At 41.0% G+C, this 17,464-nt stretch overlaps 1 non-coding gene across 1 annotated transcript; it reads right to left on the bottom strand.

Moving 5' to 3' along the window:
- Positions 1-6,192: 6,192 nt before the first annotated feature.
- On the bottom strand, positions 6,193-6,316 carry LOC127099884 (small nucleolar RNA SNORD14). The gene has a single exon (XR_007794347.1). It is a non-coding gene; the product is annotated as a small nucleolar RNA SNORD14 (small nucleolar RNA).
- Positions 6,317-17,464: the final 11,148 nt, after the last annotated feature.

The raw sequence follows: 17,464 nt of genomic DNA, 5'->3' as shown, positions 1-17,464 counted from the left end.
TTCTCCTGCAAGCAAGTGGAGTGAGAACAAGTACAAGCAAGATCAAGATCAACTAAATTCAGACCTTCATTGAAGGTATTTTCTAGAAATTTTGAACTCTTTGATTCTCTCAGATTCTTGCTCAATTCTATTGATTCTTTGGTTGTCTGAAGTCCTACCAATGTAGGCAAGAAGATTGAGTTGCTTTGAGGCCAAATCGAAGCAACTCAGTTCATGTACCTCAAATTTCAATTCCATATATCTCTCAATATACTTGGAATTGGAGAGAATGGAGGTCAGATTCGAGCTCATTGCCATTTTTTCTTTAAGATCATGTCCTTGTTTTTCTTTTTGGTGATGGTTCATGGTGGACCAGTTCGGTGAGGTCCACCGGAGAAGATGACCGGAGCTCTGGCTCCGACGATGACTTGGCAAGGCTTTAAACCACATGATTCGTCCCTCACGTTTTAATCTTGATCGTTGGTGTTGATTACCCAAGTTGCAGCACAGTTGACTCAAGTCCATGTGGAACGCGCGCTAGGGACCATCTGATTTGCCACCTCAATTAATGAGGGAGATATGATGGTCCACGTAATTTAGATTTTCTGAATTTTTAATTTAATTGTATTTTCTTCAATAATTCATATTAAATTCAATATTGATCCAAAAAAATATGGGACTTTCACCAAAAAAAATCAAATATTTTTGTATTTCATATTTTGTATTAAAATTATTTTTTGGATCATTATTAATATTTTTCATGAATTAATTGATTTTGTATTTCTTTTTAATTGTTTAAAAATATTTTTAAATATCCAAAAATTATGAAATTTTTTCTCCAAGGTCCTTTGACCTATGATAAATCTCATGGCCATTTCTTTGGTGTTTTGATGAAATTTTAGGAATTGGATAAAACATATTTGATTTAAATGCATTATTTTATTATTTTTAATTGAATAAATGTCAATTATTTTTGTTGACCATTTGTATTGACTTGTATGAGTTTGATTATTATTGTTGGGCCTTGGTCAAGGTTGATTTGACTTTGTCAAGTTAATATCATTGGATTTAGGGGATTGATGGAATGTACATTCCATCTCCCAAAATGAATGAATGATATTAATTTGGTAAAATTCCTCATTTAACCAATTTGTGATTTCATTCATCCCCTTCCCACTTCATATCATTCCCCTTCTTTATTTATTCATTCCATTTGGCCTATGATGTCTCAAAGTCCTAATGCTAGTTGATTGAAAAATTGACACGAGTATGGATGAGATTAGGCCACACCTTTTGCATATTCTTTTTGTGTGTGGTATTTTTTATGAGCATAGTCCATTATACTATGTCTCTAACATGAATTAACACCAAAATTCTATTGCCCGACTGTAAGACCCCAATTTTGTCCCTAAGATCCCTCATGGCATCATATCATATCATATCATTGCCTCAAGGATCATTGTGCACCTTGCTTCCCTTCCCTGTGGGTGGGTTATCCTTTTGAGAGTGTTTCTTGATCACCAAGCATGTTTTGCATATGTATATCATTGCTTTTCATTTGTTTACAAACCAAAAGTACAAAAATATGTCATATAACCTTGTTACTTGCAGATGAAGCAACACTAGGTCAAGACAGTCAAAGGCATTCATTGAGCAATAGATGGTGGCCATTCTTGAGAATTTGGGCACCATGATCATTCACAAGAGTTCATATGAATCATGATATCATTTTGAATCAAGATCTCAAGTGGTAGAGGCTTGAATTTCATCTGAGCATAGCCAGGTCAACTGAAACCCTAGAAAAGTCAACACAAGTCAACTGTGCATTCAATCATGGATTTGAAGGTGGGAGATGGTTAGAGAGACCTCATTCATGTCCATACAAGTCTCATTTGACATTTCAAACATCAACAATGAAGAATTTGAGGTCAGATGAAAAGTTTCCAAAAATAGTAAGTGACCTGTAATTTGGAATTGCCAAAATGGAAAGGTTTTCTCCTCAAGATTACATCATCAAGCAAGCTTCAAATGAAATTTTGTCCAACATGAAAGTTGAAGATCTTGCTCTCACCTTTCCAAAAAGTCCAAGAACATGAATTTCTCATTTGTGGTTGAAAAGATATGGATCAAACATGGCCAAGTGTGGATTGAACTTCAAAAGTGCATAACTTCTCAACCAAATGGCCAAATGGAGTGGTTCTTTTTGCTAAATTCCTCTCTTGAACTCTACTATCCAAATCTTGCATAGCATTGCATCATTTCTCATTCCATGAACATTTGCAAAATTTTGGATTTTTGGAGGGAATTTCTAAAATTTGAAATTTGTGCATAATTCAAACATTTTGCCATTTCCAATAAGTTTTAAATTGCATTTTGAGTGAAAATCATGCAGCCACGTGCACTGTTCATGCCATGCTCATGCACAAAGGTGAAAATGCCAATTTGTGAAAACACCTCCAATCCCCTTAATTTTCATTAGCATTGATTAAATATGATTAGGGATTGGATTAGGAGGGAGTATATAACCCTAAGCATAACAGAAAATCAATAACAACACTTCATTTCTCAAGATCTAGATCTAGAATACAAATTTTTTCTCTCTCACTTTTCTTCATTTGCCATTGCATTTTCGTGTTTGATTCTGGTTATTGAGTGGATTTTGAACAGGATCCTTCATAGAATTGGTGGAATTCGAGCAACATTAAAGTATAGGGAAGCTTTGCATCATCCATGGCAGCTCCAAGTTCTTGAAGATTCGTGCATATCCAAGCCTTCAATTCTCATCCAGTAAACTTCATAAGCATCGAAGAAGAGCTTTCAAGCATTACAAGTCCTCGATTGCAGCTGAATCAAGTTCTGTTCTACAAGAGGTCATAAATTCAACCTTCATAATTTTGTTTTTAGTTGATATAACGTGATAGATCTTTGATTGCTGGTTGTTATGAGCTTTGAATCGTGTTAAACCGTGCCAATTTGAGTGAGAAAGGTTGATTTAAAGTTTGGTTGATGATTATCATTTTGCTCGATTCATGCATGTTATGTTGATTTTGGATGAACTAATTGTTGATTCTTGATGCTGGATGTTAGATCTACATGATGCATTGCTTAATTTGTGTTTCTGGAGAGTTTGAGATTTTCTGGAAAATTGTTGATGAAGATCATGAAGATCTTCATTGTGTTCTTGAGTTGCTGGAAATTACCTGCGGATTTTTCTATAACCTTCATCGCCTTTGCTGCGAATTTTCCTACGTGTTCATAAGCTTTACCTGCGGATTATGGATTCTGCATGCGCCTAGGGTTTAGTCCAAAACGACCGTGTTTTGTAGCGCGCGCTTTTCAATTCAAATGAATTCTCCCTTCGATTCCCCGTGCTTGCATTTTCCAAATTTGCTTTGCTGAATTATTTCATTTCATTCATCCATGTTCATATGCTTCATTCATGTGTTTTTAATTTTTCCTTTCACTTCCAAAAATCATAACTCCCTAAATAATGATCCAATTGATGTGAGATTTTTTGCACTTTGTTCCTCATGATGTCTACTTTTTTTTGGTTATTTTTCCAGAATTTGTGCACGGTTGAAAAATGTTTTTGCCTAGGGTTTGTGTATGCATATGCTATCTTGTACCTTGCTTGCCATTTTCTTTGTGAAATAATGATGGTTGATCCAATGAATGTGAAAATTGACATGCTTAAACTAGACATCCTAATTGACATTTTGGCATTGAGTTTGCATTTTTAGCATTTCTGGTTGTTGAGATATGATCTGTTTAATGTAGGTGTAACAATGTGTGTCACACCTTTGCTTGCTCAATTTGTTGATTTTCTTTTCCATGCCAAATAAATGCCAAATGATGTGATTTTTTGCATGATGCTTCTTCTGGATGTTAGGATTGATCATGAATTTTTGGATTCATTTTTTATTTGTTTGACATTTTTCTTTCTGGATTGCCATTTGTGGACTTTTGAATAGTGTTGAACTTTAATGATTTGGGAAATGCTTATGCTTTATCATATGAACTTGAAATTTTTCACATTGTTTCTAGACACTTTGAATTTTATTGTGCCTTTGGTTTGAGTCATTTACCATTTGTCATCTCTGTTTTAGGATTGCCTTAAGTTGATGTATCAATTTGTGCCTCCTTTGAGCTTGTTTGTGCTTGCCTTGCCTTATGGAATTTCTTTACCATGCTTAAACTTGTCCAAATGCCTTGATTTTTGGTGTGTTGATCATGTTATGAGTGCTTTTTAGCTATGATTTTTCTTGAGATTTATTGAACCATTTTTGAATTAATGTGGATTTGTTCATGTTGTTGCTTCAATGTGTTTCCAACTTGCATACTTTGCCTCATTTGATTTATGAAATGAATTTGGTTGATGTTATTGACATGAGACCTTTTGGATTATGTTCTTAATTGATTGAGCTTGATTCTTGTCAATTTTCATGTTCTGTTTTGGATTATTTCTCCTTCTTTGACCCTAGGCCTTGTCCTAGTGGTTTGCTTCTCATGTTTGAGCTTGTTTTCAGGTTAAGAAGTACATGGCCATAAGGAGATTAATTCACATTGCTTGAGTTGGTTTATTTGATTGATATTGACTAACCTTGACTTGTTTTGTTGGATGCTTTGTGCTCATTTGAGTTGAGCTTGTGCCTTGCACATTGTAGCCTTGCTTGTTTGATTATGTATTGTCTGTTGACTGTTGGATTATCTGTTTGACTTTTTGAGTTGTATACTGATTGAATTGGATTGTTTTCAGGTACATTAGTTGCTTAAGTTCATTTTGAACTTGCTTTTGCTTGGTTGCTTAACCACTTAGGTATAATTTCTCTTCTTCATGTAGTCTGGAAGACCTGGCCTGTTATGTGGTCAGGCACCTGTCTGAAGTCCTCCTTAAGAGGCAATGCTTGTGTTTGTTTATTTTTGTGCCAAGCAGGAAAAGTCCTTTGATAAGGCAATTGGTAGATAAAAGAGATGTGTAGTCCATCTCCTACTATTCAGTGTGTCATCCCTTTGCTCACATTACATGTTGATGCATTGTGGATACTAACCCAAGATCTATAGAGTCAATAACTTGTGGAGAAGAGTTCCAACTTTCTGAACTCCCACACCTTCTAATATTTAAAGCTCTCCCAGGCCAGGGATAGAAGCTATGAGGCACACCCCTCATTTCATTTTCATCTGCTTCACCTTAACTCTCAATGTTAAGGTTAAGAGCACCATTTACCCCATTCCAATTGACTTTAAAGTCTAACCCTTGCTTGAGCCTAATTGCTTATATATAGTGTGTGCTAACTGAATCATTGATTGCTTATTGGTTCATCTGTACATGTTTGCTTGTTTGCCTTTGTGCATTTATCATCATTAATTGCTCATTATTGCATGATCATCATTTCATATCTGTCACACCCCGATTTTGACCCTGATATTCATATCATTATTTCATTCATTATTTGCTACTCATGATTTTGTTCCTCTACTATGGTACTCCTTTTTCATGAGCATCAAGTGGTCTCCTTTTCTGTTATGGGTGCACCTTGTTGTGTTGTGCGCATTCAAGGCGAGGTTCTACCGTCAACATATTTAGATGCATAGGCGCATTCCGCGTCGGTGGTAATCAAGGAATTCGAGGATTATTGTGTTTGGATTAGAGTATGTGGTCAAAAATATTAGTCATGAAAAGCTTTGATGGACATTGTTTGATTCAAGGAGATTCTAGTGGTTTACCATGTTTTAAGGGAGAGTCATTATCATGTGAGTTTTTTAAGAGGGACCGAGCCTGGTTATCGTCGGAATCAAGCTAATGGCCGAAGGTCATCGTTCATTTGCATGGATTTTGATAGATAATTCAATGGTAACACAGATGAAATCTCTTCTCATTTGACTAGTGGGTCTTTAAACTTAGATGGACACAGTGGGAAAATATTAAAGCAAACGACATCTTGGGATGTCCAACGTTGGTTCCTATTTGGGAACTCTGTGGAAAACTTGCAACTCAACATTCATGCTCCGTGTATACAAGCTTGACATGGGCACTTTCATTCCTTGATAAGCAACTTGTTTTTTTTTTAGCTTGAAAATGTTGTTCAAATTTTATAATTTTTCTAAATTACAGAGACTGAGATAATATCTGTCACATGATAGTAATTGATATCATACAATCACCAAGTAGGAGAGATTGATAAGAAACATCAGAAATAGTACAAAGAATAATTTGACCTCAGACATCCAAGGAAGGATATAGCAGCATTAACTCTCAAGCCTGGCGAAAGGCGAAAGCTCTTAGGCGGCCACTGCGAATGTTTTGAGAAACAAGCCTTAAAATTTATCATCACTGGTCATTGGTGCACTTTGTGCCGTTTTGCCTCCATCTGTTCACACTGTTGAATCCGCTGCTTCAAATTTTCTTTTGGAGTGTTTGCTCCAACATGAACATGAACATCGTCAATGGTCTGCTGCAATTTCTCTTGGATTGGTCTCCAGTTGCCTCCACGTAACCGATCATAAAGAAAGATATCATAACATCACAGGACTTCTTGAGGTACTTTTTGTTTGCAAAGTTCCCTTGTTAAAGGTGCATGTGGTGTTGGATTGGAGTTTTTGTGCCAAGATCTTGTACCAGAGTTGAAGCTGCTGATGACTCTACTATAAAAAAGAAAACAGGAAAGGAATATGTTGTTTTGCTTCGGAGACATAAAGCTGCTGTTATTATACAGAAACAGAAAAGTTGTATTTGAAAGAGACAAAATTCAGACTGTTAAAGATGCTACAATTGTCATACAATCAATCATTCGTGAATGGTTGGTAAGAAGATGCTCAGGGGATATTGGATTTTTATTGCATATTGATCTCAGAAGTTTATCCATGACTCGGTCTTCTTGCACTATTCACCTGATGTGAGACTGGAATCAAGGGGGTAGAATACCTTTTGGATTTGATAAACATGTCATTGCATTTACATATTCATTTTCATATCTTGCATAACAGGTACCGCTGCGGTCTTCTCATATTATTTGGTGTTCCACTAGCAGGATAGCTGATTCAGGAATTCACCGGTACGGAACCCGCAGAAACTAGCAGAAAGCAATGGAAAGTCTACAAGCAGAACTTGCTGAGATGAGGGTCCGCATGAACCAATTCATGGATGTGGTTCAGGGAGTAGCGCAAGGACAGCAAGAGATTAGACAAATGATACAAAGGAATCCCGCAACTACTCAACCAGAGGTCGTGACTGATCCTCCAATTGCAGAGGTTAATGGACCGGGGCCTGTCCCGATCCCACATAACAACCACGATCAACAACCCATTCACGATGATCAAGATGATCAGTTCTTGCTGCCAGAAGACTTTGGTTTGGGCCATGGTATGGATCCCATGTTCAAGAGATTAGAGGAGAGGCTGAAGGCGGTAGAAGGACAAAACCCCCTGGGGGTAGATGTTTTTGACTTGGGATTGGTCCCAGGCGTGAGGGTCCCACCGAAGTTCAAAGTCCCAATCTTTGACAAGTACAATGGTAGCTCTTGCCCGAAGACCCATGTGCAAGCCTACTTCCGAAATATGGTTGCATACTCTGATGACGAGAAGCTACTTATGTACTTCTTCCAGGACAGCCTAGCTGGGGCATCCCTGGAATGGTACATGAGGTTGGATAGAGCCCACATCCGTTGCTGGAGGGATTTGGCGGAAGCTTTTGTGAAGCAATACCAGTATAATGCATACATGGCCCCAGACAGAACTCAACTCCAGAACCTGTCTCTTAAAAGCAATGAGTGCTTCAGGGAATACGCTCAACGCTGGAGGGAGACAGCTTCCCGTGTTCAACCTCCCATGTTGGAAAAGGAAATGGCCAACATGTTCATGAATATGTTGCCTGGACCTTACCTGGAGCGTCTGGTGGGGTGCAATGCCTCCAATTTTGCTGATGTGGTCTCTACCGGAGAGAGGGTAGAAAATTACCTGAAGACCTACAAGAGCCACAATGGAGGTGGATCTTCATCAGGTGTAAAGAAGCCGTTTATGGGAGGACAGAAGCAGAGGGAGGGGGTGTGAATTCTGTGTCTTCATATCAAAACAGGAGGAATAATTTTCAAAACTATCATCAGCGACCGTATGTTGCAGTTGTGACTATCCCGGCTGCAGCACCACTACAACAACAACAACCACAACGTCAGCAAACTCAGTATCAACAACAATAACAGCTGGGTAACAGACCCGTCTATCAACAGAGGCAGAGGATGATGGACCGGCGTTTCGACACTCTTCCAATGTCGTACGCTCAGCTGCTTACAAGTCTTCAACAACTACAACTTGTGCAGCTACGCACTCTGGCTCCTCCGGTTGGTAGACTTCCGGTGGGTTACGATGCCAATGCTAGGTGTAGTTTCCACTCTGGGGCACCTGGCCACAATATTGAGAACTGCAAAGCTTTTAAGCACGTAGTTCAGGACCTCATAGATTCAAAGTCTATCAACCTTGCACCGGCTCCTAATGTCGTCAACAATCCCATGCCACAACATGGTGGTGCAAACGTGAATATGCTGGAAGAAGAAGCCAAGCCCGTTAAGGATGTGTTGAAGTTGAAGACTCCGTTGTGGGAAATTAAGGAATGCTTGTTGAAGGCCGATATTTTCCCCGGTTGTGGGAAGGGTTGTTTGGATTGCGCTACACAGGGTAAGGATTGCTTGAAGCTGCAGCAGGGTATCCAGGTCTTGCTTGACAATGGTACCCTCCAAGTTGAAGACTTGTCTGTCAAAGAGTTTGCTGAAGGGGTAGTTGAAGAGGTGTTTGAAGATGCTGTTGAAGAATTCACAGATGTTGTTCCTGCTGATTGTGTATTTCCCATTGATGTATTTAATTTTTCAAATGTTGTTGCTGATATACCAAACAATGTGTCTGATTTTGATGTAACTGAACTTGATTCCGGTGTTCCGGATGTTTTTGTTTCAATGAATGAGATTCCTGAGTATGACTATGATGTCGCTATTATCACCATCTTTTACCCGACTAATCAGATCAGTGTGCCAGAAGCGCAACCAGTGCCACCAGTGCGACCGACCGCTATGACAATCACAACCCCTGGTCCTTTACCTTTCACAAGCGATAGGGCCATTCCTTGGCATTATGGGGGGAGTGTATACACACACGATCATGGGGTGGAACGACCTTTGAAGGTAGAAGAGGGTCAAAAGTCTGAACTCGAAGTTGAAGGTCCCGCAGTGGACAATGTTGGTGGAATCGGGCGATTCACCAGGAGTGGCAGACTATTCTCGCCACCCGTTACCCAAACTGAGAGCACTGATGCCGCGGTTAAGGCCAAAGGCAAACAAGTTGTAAATGAGGGCACTTCTGCACCCCAGACTGGCTCAGAGCCTACTTTCTCGAATGATGTGGACGAGCTCTTAAAAATTATAAAGAAAAGCGACTACAAAGTAGTCGATCAGTTGATTCAGACGTCGTCTAAGATATCCATTCTCTCACTCTTGTTGTGTTCAGAGGCACACAGGGAGGCACTTCTGAAGGTCCTTAATGCTACATATGTGCCTCAGGAGATCTCAGTAAACCAACTAGAAGGGATCATTGCAAATGTTCATGCAAGCAACGGGTTGGGTTTTACTGATTCTGACTTAACACCAGCTGGATGCAATCATAACAAGGCTTTGCATATCTCAATGGAATGCAAAGACACCGTGTTATCTCACGTTCTGGTGGATACAGGTTCCTCTCTCAATGTGCTACCCAAGAGAGCCCTGTCAAGGTTAGAAGTAGAAGGTTTGATCTTGAAACCTTCCGATCTTATGGTGAGAGCCTTCGATGGTTCTAAGAGGTCGGTGTTTGGAGAGGTAGAATTGCCAATTCAGATTGGATCACAAACCTTCAACACCGTATTCTATGTGATGGATATCAGTCCCTCGTACAGTTGCCTTCTGGGTCGTCCTTGGATCCACAATGCTGGGGCAGTCTCCTCAACACTGCATCAGAAGATCAAGTTCCCAGTCAATGGAAGAATTATCACCGTCTGTGGTGAGGAGGACATCCTGGTAAGTAACCTGTCTACCTTCAAGTATGTAGAAGTAGAAGGTGAAATTCATGAGACCCTCTGTCAGGCCTTTGAATCAGTTCAGATCAAGGATGCAGCTCCGGTGGAAGAGGTTAAAGCAGGTGCCTCTATCTCATCCTTCAAGCAGGCACAGGCCTTGATGGATTCAGGTGTTGCTCCCGGTTGGGGACGTCTGTTGGAGTTACCAATGAAAGACGACAAGTTCGGGATTGGGTATCAACCAGCGCTGACTTCTACAACTTCAGCACTTCAGACTCGTCAGGGGCCGATTACTTTCTCCAGTGCTGGCGTCATCCAATATGGCCAGATCTCGGCGATCAACGATGAAAATGGAGATAGTGATTGCGACATCGACAACTAGGTGCGTCCGAGGATCCCTGGTGAAGTCATCAACAATTGGTCTTCCGAGGAAATTGTCCAAGTCACTCTTCTAGAGGAGTAATTTTTCTTTGTTTATTCATGCATGTCCAAGTCTTATGTTCCGCCCAGGGCGTAATGACTCATTGTAGGGCTCATCTATGTGAATACCTGCATTGTTTATCATAAATGAAGGACGTCTTTTGCATTCAATATTTTGTTCACTGTCTTTCTATTTTTTGCAGTTTTCAAATTTTCAAAAGAATAAAAATATTTGGCAATGTTTTGTTTAGTTTTCACTCACTGTTCACACTCATAAGCACATACCATCACTCATGCAGATGCACATCACCGGATCCTATTGATAACGATTCTGCTATGGCTCGCTTCGACTTCGAAAATCCAATCTTCCAAGCTGAAGAAGAGGGTGATGAAGACTGTGAACTCCCTGAAGAACTTGTCAAGCTGTTAAAACAGGAGGAAAGGGTCATTCAACCGCATCAAGAGTCTACTGAAGTGATTAATCTTGGCACCGAGGACGTCAAGAAAGAAATCAAGATAGGGGCTGCTTTGGAAGATGATGTGAAGAAGGGGTTGATTGAACTGTTGCAAGAGTATGTTGACGTCTTCGCTTGGTCTTATCAGGATATGCCAGGGCTTGACACAGACATCGTGGTACACCGCTTACCCCTCAAAGAGGGTTGTCCTCCGGTCAAGCAGAAGCTCATAAGAACAAGACCAGAGATGGTTGTCAAGATAAAAGAAGAAGTGCAAAAACAGTTGGATGCAGGGTTTCTAGCGGTTACCAATTATCCGCCATGGGTCGCAAATGTCGTTCCAGTACCTAAGAAGGATGGAAAGGTACGAATGTGTGTCGACTACCGGGATCTGAACAGAGCTAGCCCTAAAGATGATTTCCCATTACCTCACATCGACGTTTTGGTGGATAACACAGCTCAGTTCTCGGTATTCTCCTTCATGGATGGCTTTTCTGGCTATAACCAAATCAAGATGGCACTAGAAGACATGGAGAAGACAACTTTCATAACCCCATGGGGCACCTTCTGCTATAAGGTGATGCCGTTTGGTCTGAAAAACGCTGGGGCAACATATCAACGAGCTATGGTGACTCTGTTCCATGATATGATTCATCATGAAATCGAGGTTTATATGGACGATATGATTGCCAAATCTCAGACAAAAGAAAAACATTTGATGAATCTGCAGAAATTGTTTGAACGGTTAAGGAAATTCAAGTTGAGGCTTAATCCGAACAAGTGCACTTTTGGGGTGAGATCTGGAAAATTGTTGGGTTTTATTGTTAGCGGAAAAGGGATTGAGGTGGATCCTGACAAAGTAAAAGCAATACAGGAAATGTCTGAGCCAAGAACGGAGAAGCAAGTCTGTGGTTTCTTAGGGAGGTTGGACTACATTGCAAGGTTCATCTCTCACCTAACAGCCACGTGTGAGCCAATTTTCAAATTGCTGAGGAAAGATCAGGCTATCAGGTGGAATGACGATTGTCAAAGGGCTTTTGAAAAGATAAAAGAGTATTTGCATAATCCCCCTATCCTCATGCCTCCAGTCCCAGGGAAACCGCTGATTATGTACTTGACAATTCTATGGGTTGTGTTCTCGGTCAACACGACGAGACAGGTAGGAAAGAGCATGCCATCTACTACCTGAGTAAAAAATTCACAGACTGCGAGTCGAGATACTCAATGCTTGAAAATACATGTTGTGCACTTGCATGGGCTGCTAAGCGATTGAGATAATACATGTTGACTCACACAACCTTACTGATCTCCAAGATGGATCCAGTCAAATACATATTCGAGAAGCCAGCTCTCACCGGAAGGGTTGTTCGTTGGCAAATGGTACTGACAGAGTACGACATCCAGTATACATCCCAGAAAGCCATCAAAGGGAGTATTCTGTTAGACTATCTTGCTCAGCAACCGATTGATGATCATGAGCCAATGAAGTTTGATTTTCCAGATGAAGACATCATGTTCCTCAAGATGAAAGACTGCGAAGAGCCAGTTGTTGAGGAGGGACCTGATCCAGACGAAAAGTGGACTTTGTTGTTTGATGGGGCCGTCAATGCCAGAGGAAGTGGAATTGGTGCTGTCATTACAACTCCGAAAGGTGCCCACATGCCTTTCACCGCTCGTCTGACCTTCGAGTGCACCAATAACGAAGCTGAGTACGAGGCCTGTATCTTGGGTATTGAGCAAGCCATTGATTTGAGAATCAAGACTCTGGACATCTTCGGAGATTCAGCTCTAGTGATCAATCAAGTGAATGGTGATTGGAATACTCTCCAGCCCACTCTGGTCCCCTACAGAGATTACACGAGAAGACTGTTGACTTTCTTCACAACAGTAAAGCTGTATCATATACCTCGTGATGAGAACCAGATGGCAGATGCTCTTGCTACTCTATCCTCCATGATCAAGGTGGTTCGGTGGAACCATGCTCCTAGGATCGATGTTATGCGCCTTGATAGGGCCGCGTATGTGTTTGCCGCTGAACTAATAGTCGATGACAAGCCCTGGTATCACGATATCAAGTGCTTTCTGAAGAATCAAGAGTACCCTACAGGGGCATCCAACAATGACAGAAAGACTTTGAGAAGATTGGCAGGCAGTTTCTTCTTGAACAAAGACGATGTGTTGTATAAGAGGAACTTCGACATGGTTTTGCTCAGATGCGTGGACAAACACGAGGGGGACATGTTAATGCAGGAAGTTCATGAAGGTTCCTTCGGTACTCATGCCGGCGGACATGCAATGGCTAAGAAATTATTGAGGGCGGGTTATTATTGGATGACCATGGAATCAGATTGTTTCAAGTATGCTCGGAAGTGTCATAAATGCCAGATTTATGCTGATAAGGTGCATGTACCGCCGAATCCTCTGAATGTGATGTCTTCGCCGTGGCCGTTTGCTATGTGGGGCATTGACATGATTGGAAAGATTGAGCCGACTGCTTCCAATGGGCATCGCTTCATCCTTGTTGCCATCGACTATTTCACCAAGTGGGTCGAAGCAGCATCGTTCGCGAATGTCACCAGACATGTGGTTGCCCGTTTCATCAAGAAAGAAATCATTTGTCGCTATGGGATTCCCGAAAGAATCATTACTGATAATGGTTCCAATCTCAATAACAAAATGATGAGGGAGTTGTGTCAGAACTTCAACATTCAGCATCACAATTCTTCCCCCTATCGTCCTAAGATGAACGGTGCTGTTGAGGCAGCAAATAAGAACATAAAGAAGATTGTGCAGAAGATGGTCGTTACGTACAAAGATTGGCACGAGATGCTACCCTTTGCCTTGCATGGGTACCGCACTTCAGTACGTACGTCGACCGGGGCGACCCCTTACTCCCTGGTGTATGGTATGGAAGCAGTCCTACCTGTTGAAGTGGAGATTCCTTCTCTAAGAGTCCTGTTGGATGTCAAGCTAGATGAAGCTGAATGGATTCGGACAAGGTTCAATGAGTTGAGTCTTATCGAAGAGAAGAGAATGGCAGCCATTTGTCATGGGCAGTTGTATCAGAGTCGGATGAAGAGAGCCTTTGACCAGAAAGTGCGCCCTCGATGTTTCCAAGTCGGAGATTTGGTGTTGAAAAGGATCATTCCTCCTCAGACGGATCACAGGGGCAAGTGGACTCCTAACTATGAGGGACCTTATATGTCACCAAGGTTTTTGATAGAGGGGCCTTAATGCTCGCAACGATGGATGGCGAAGACTTCACTTCCCCTGTGAACTCAGACGCAGTTAAAAAATACTTCGCATAAGATAGACCCGCTGGACAGTAAAAAGAATAGTCCAGGCAAAAATGGGCATCCCGACGAACCAAGAAAATGAAAAGGTTCGGGCAAAAATTAGGGATTAAAAATGAAAAGATCGTACACCCGATAAGTTGAAAACCTGAAAAGGCAACTTAGGCAAAAATGGGTATCCTGGTGGATTGAAAACCCGAAAAGGGCAATCCAGGCAAAAGTTAGGGATTAAGCGAATGACTGCGTTCTGAGTTAGTTCTGAATCTCATCTCATGTCGATGACTGGAAACTTTCAAAAGGAAGAAAACAATCTAATCACCTTTTCAGAAGGCTGATCATCTGGAAGATCTTGAAGACGGGCAAGTCATAGCAGAATTGGAATCCAATAGAAATCCATTTCACATTGCCATTAGATTAATTTCTGTTTTTATCTTTTGTGCGATTACCTCTTTCCAGGGATTGCTTCCTGATGTAAATGCTTATACAGAGGCCATTCAATCAATAAAATCATGTTACTCAGTATATCTCTGTTTTCATTTTCATTTTACTGTTTTGTTTGCAAAAATGACGTCCGAATTTTTGATAAACATTGCATCATGACACATAAGGGCTTTACAGGTATATGCTTAATAAACATTTAAAGTTGATGTGAATTTTAAGTGCTTTGGATCATCTATTCAGAACAGATACCATCGGGGCATTTCCTAAGCATGTGTGTCAGACTATACACTCCCCAGCGGAGTTGACAGTACCAGACTGTATCTTCCCAGCAGAAGCAGCTGCTCCTCAGAGTTCGATGCCAGATCGAGGATTTCAATCCCAGATCGATGATCTCTTTCCTGGAAGCATAACCTCGGTACCGTATCGGTGTTTGCTTCCCCCTGCTGAGTCACCTCTCGTAGATTATGGTTGCCAAAACCACTATCGCTTCCCCCAACAACAGGTTTGCAACGCCGTTCTCTCCCTAGTCAGAGTCTCGGTATCTCGTCATTGCCAGAACACCGCGTGGCCGGTCATTTCCCCACATAGTTCATTATGTTGTGCATCTCCAACAGTAGTGCCAGGGTCCGGAAGATTGTGATCATTTCCCCAGCAGACTTCCTTGCCACGGCTTGGCATTCTACCCAGCATTTCGCATCCCTGCATGTAGAATCATATTGCATTGCATCCTCCCAAATCGCGTAGCATTTCCATTTTCATAGAGCATTACGCCATTGAAAAATTCAAACATACGCATGTAAGCATAAAACATTCTCGGTATCCCAAGTGATAAGCCAGAAGTTTGTTTCCAGTGCTCAGACTGAAGTTTGTTCATGACTTATTATCCCTAGCATGGGTCGTTGGCCCACGTGCCGCCTCAATTATCATTTTCCCTATTTCTGCCGAGGCTGATAGGCATGAAGTTTCCGGTATCCAGACCGAAGTGGCATTCAGGCCAGTTTTTCCGATATTCAGATCGAAGAAGTTTCCGACAATCAGGTCGAAGTACTTATGGCATTCAGGCCAGTTTCTTCCGATTTTCAGATCGAAGAAGTTTCCGACATTCATATCGATGCAACTTGTGGCATTCAGGCCAGTTTCCGGTATCCAGACCAAAGTGGCATTCAAGCCAGTTTCCGATTTTCAGATCGAAGAAGTTTCCGACAATCAGGTCGAAGTACTTGTGGCATTCAGGCCAGTTTTTCCGATATTCAGATCGAAGAAGTTTCCGACAATCAAGTCGAAGTACTTATGGCATTCAGGCCAGTTTTTTCCGATTTTCAGATCGAAGAAGTTTCCGACAATCAGGTCGAAGTACTTGTGGCATTCAGGCCAGTTTTCGGTATTCAGACCGAAGTGGCATTCAGGCCAGTTTTTTCCGATATTCAAATCGAAGAAGTTTCCGACATTCAGGTCGATGCAACTTGTGGCATTCAGGCCAGTTCCCTGTATCCAGACCAAAGTGGCATTCAGGCCAGTTTCCGATGTTCAGATCGAAGAAGTTTCCGACAATCAGGTCGAAGTACTTATGGCATTCAGGCCAGTTTTTCCGATTTTTAGATCGAAGAAGTTTCCTACGATCAAGTCGAAATACTTGTGGCATTCAGGCCAGTTTTCCGATTTCCAGATCGAAGTGGTGTTCAGACCAGATTTTAGGTGATCAAACCAACATTGATACTCTCATATTCTGATGCTTAGTGTTCAGACTAATGTGCGGCGTTCAGGCCATGGGTATTCCTGTGTTACCATTTATTTTGGTATCCAGGTCAACTTTCTGTTTCGGTACTCAGGCCGATTTTCACCGTACCAGACGGATTCTTCTTTTGAGATTGCTTCTTTGCCAATTCTGACAGGCATTGTTAATTATTTCATAGGAATTCAGGATCAAAATCCGGGTCTTCTTAGTATTTAACCATCTCCCACTATGATCATATGAAGAACGTCCTGCTTCATATTCTCTAGTTGAAGACGCTTAAATAGGGGCAGCTGTCACACCCCGATTTTGACCCTGATATTCATATCATTATTTCATTCATTATTTGCTACTCATGATTTTGTTCCTCTACTATGGTACTCCTTTTTCATGAGCATCAAGTGGTCTCCTTTTCTGTTATGGGTGCACCTTGTTGTGTTGTGCACATTCAAGGCGAGGTTCTACCGTCAACATATTTAGATGCATAGGCGCATTCCGCATCGGTGGTAATCAAGGAATTCGAGGATTATTGTGTTTGGATTAGAGTATGTGGTCAAAAATATTAGTCATGAAAAGCTTTTATGGACATTGTTTGATTCAAGGAGATTCCAGTGGTTTACCATGTTTTAAGGGAGAGTCATTATCATGTGAGTTTTTTAAGAGGGACCGAGCCTGGTTATCGTCGGAATCAAGCTAGTGGCCGAAGGTCATCGTTCATTTGCATGGATTTTAATAGATAATTCAATGGTAACACAGATGAAATCTCTTCTCATTTGACTAGTGGGTCTTTAAACTTAGATGGACACAGTGGGAAAATATTAAAGCAAACGACATCTTGGGATGTCCAACGTTGGTTCCTATTTGGGAACTCTGTGGAAAACTTGCAACTCAACATTCATGCTCCGTGTATACAAGCTTGACATGGGCACTTTCATTCCTTGATAAGCAACTTGTTTTTTTTTTTTAGCTTGAAAATGTTGTTCAAATTTTATAATTTTTCTAAATTACAGAGACTGAGATGATATCTGTCACATGATAGTAATTGATATCATACAATCACCAAGTAGGAGAGATTGATAAGAAACATCAGAAATAGTACAAAGAATAATTT

The sequence above is a fragment of the Lathyrus oleraceus genome, chromosome 6 (assembly GCF_024323335.1).
Source record: "Lathyrus oleraceus cultivar Zhongwan6 chromosome 6, CAAS_Psat_ZW6_1.0, whole genome shotgun sequence".
NCBI classification, from domain to species: domain Eukaryota; kingdom Viridiplantae; phylum Streptophyta; class Magnoliopsida; order Fabales; family Fabaceae; genus Lathyrus; species Lathyrus oleraceus.
The sequence above is the reverse complement of the archived record's forward strand: the minus strand, read 5'-3'. Positions and strand labels throughout refer to the sequence as shown.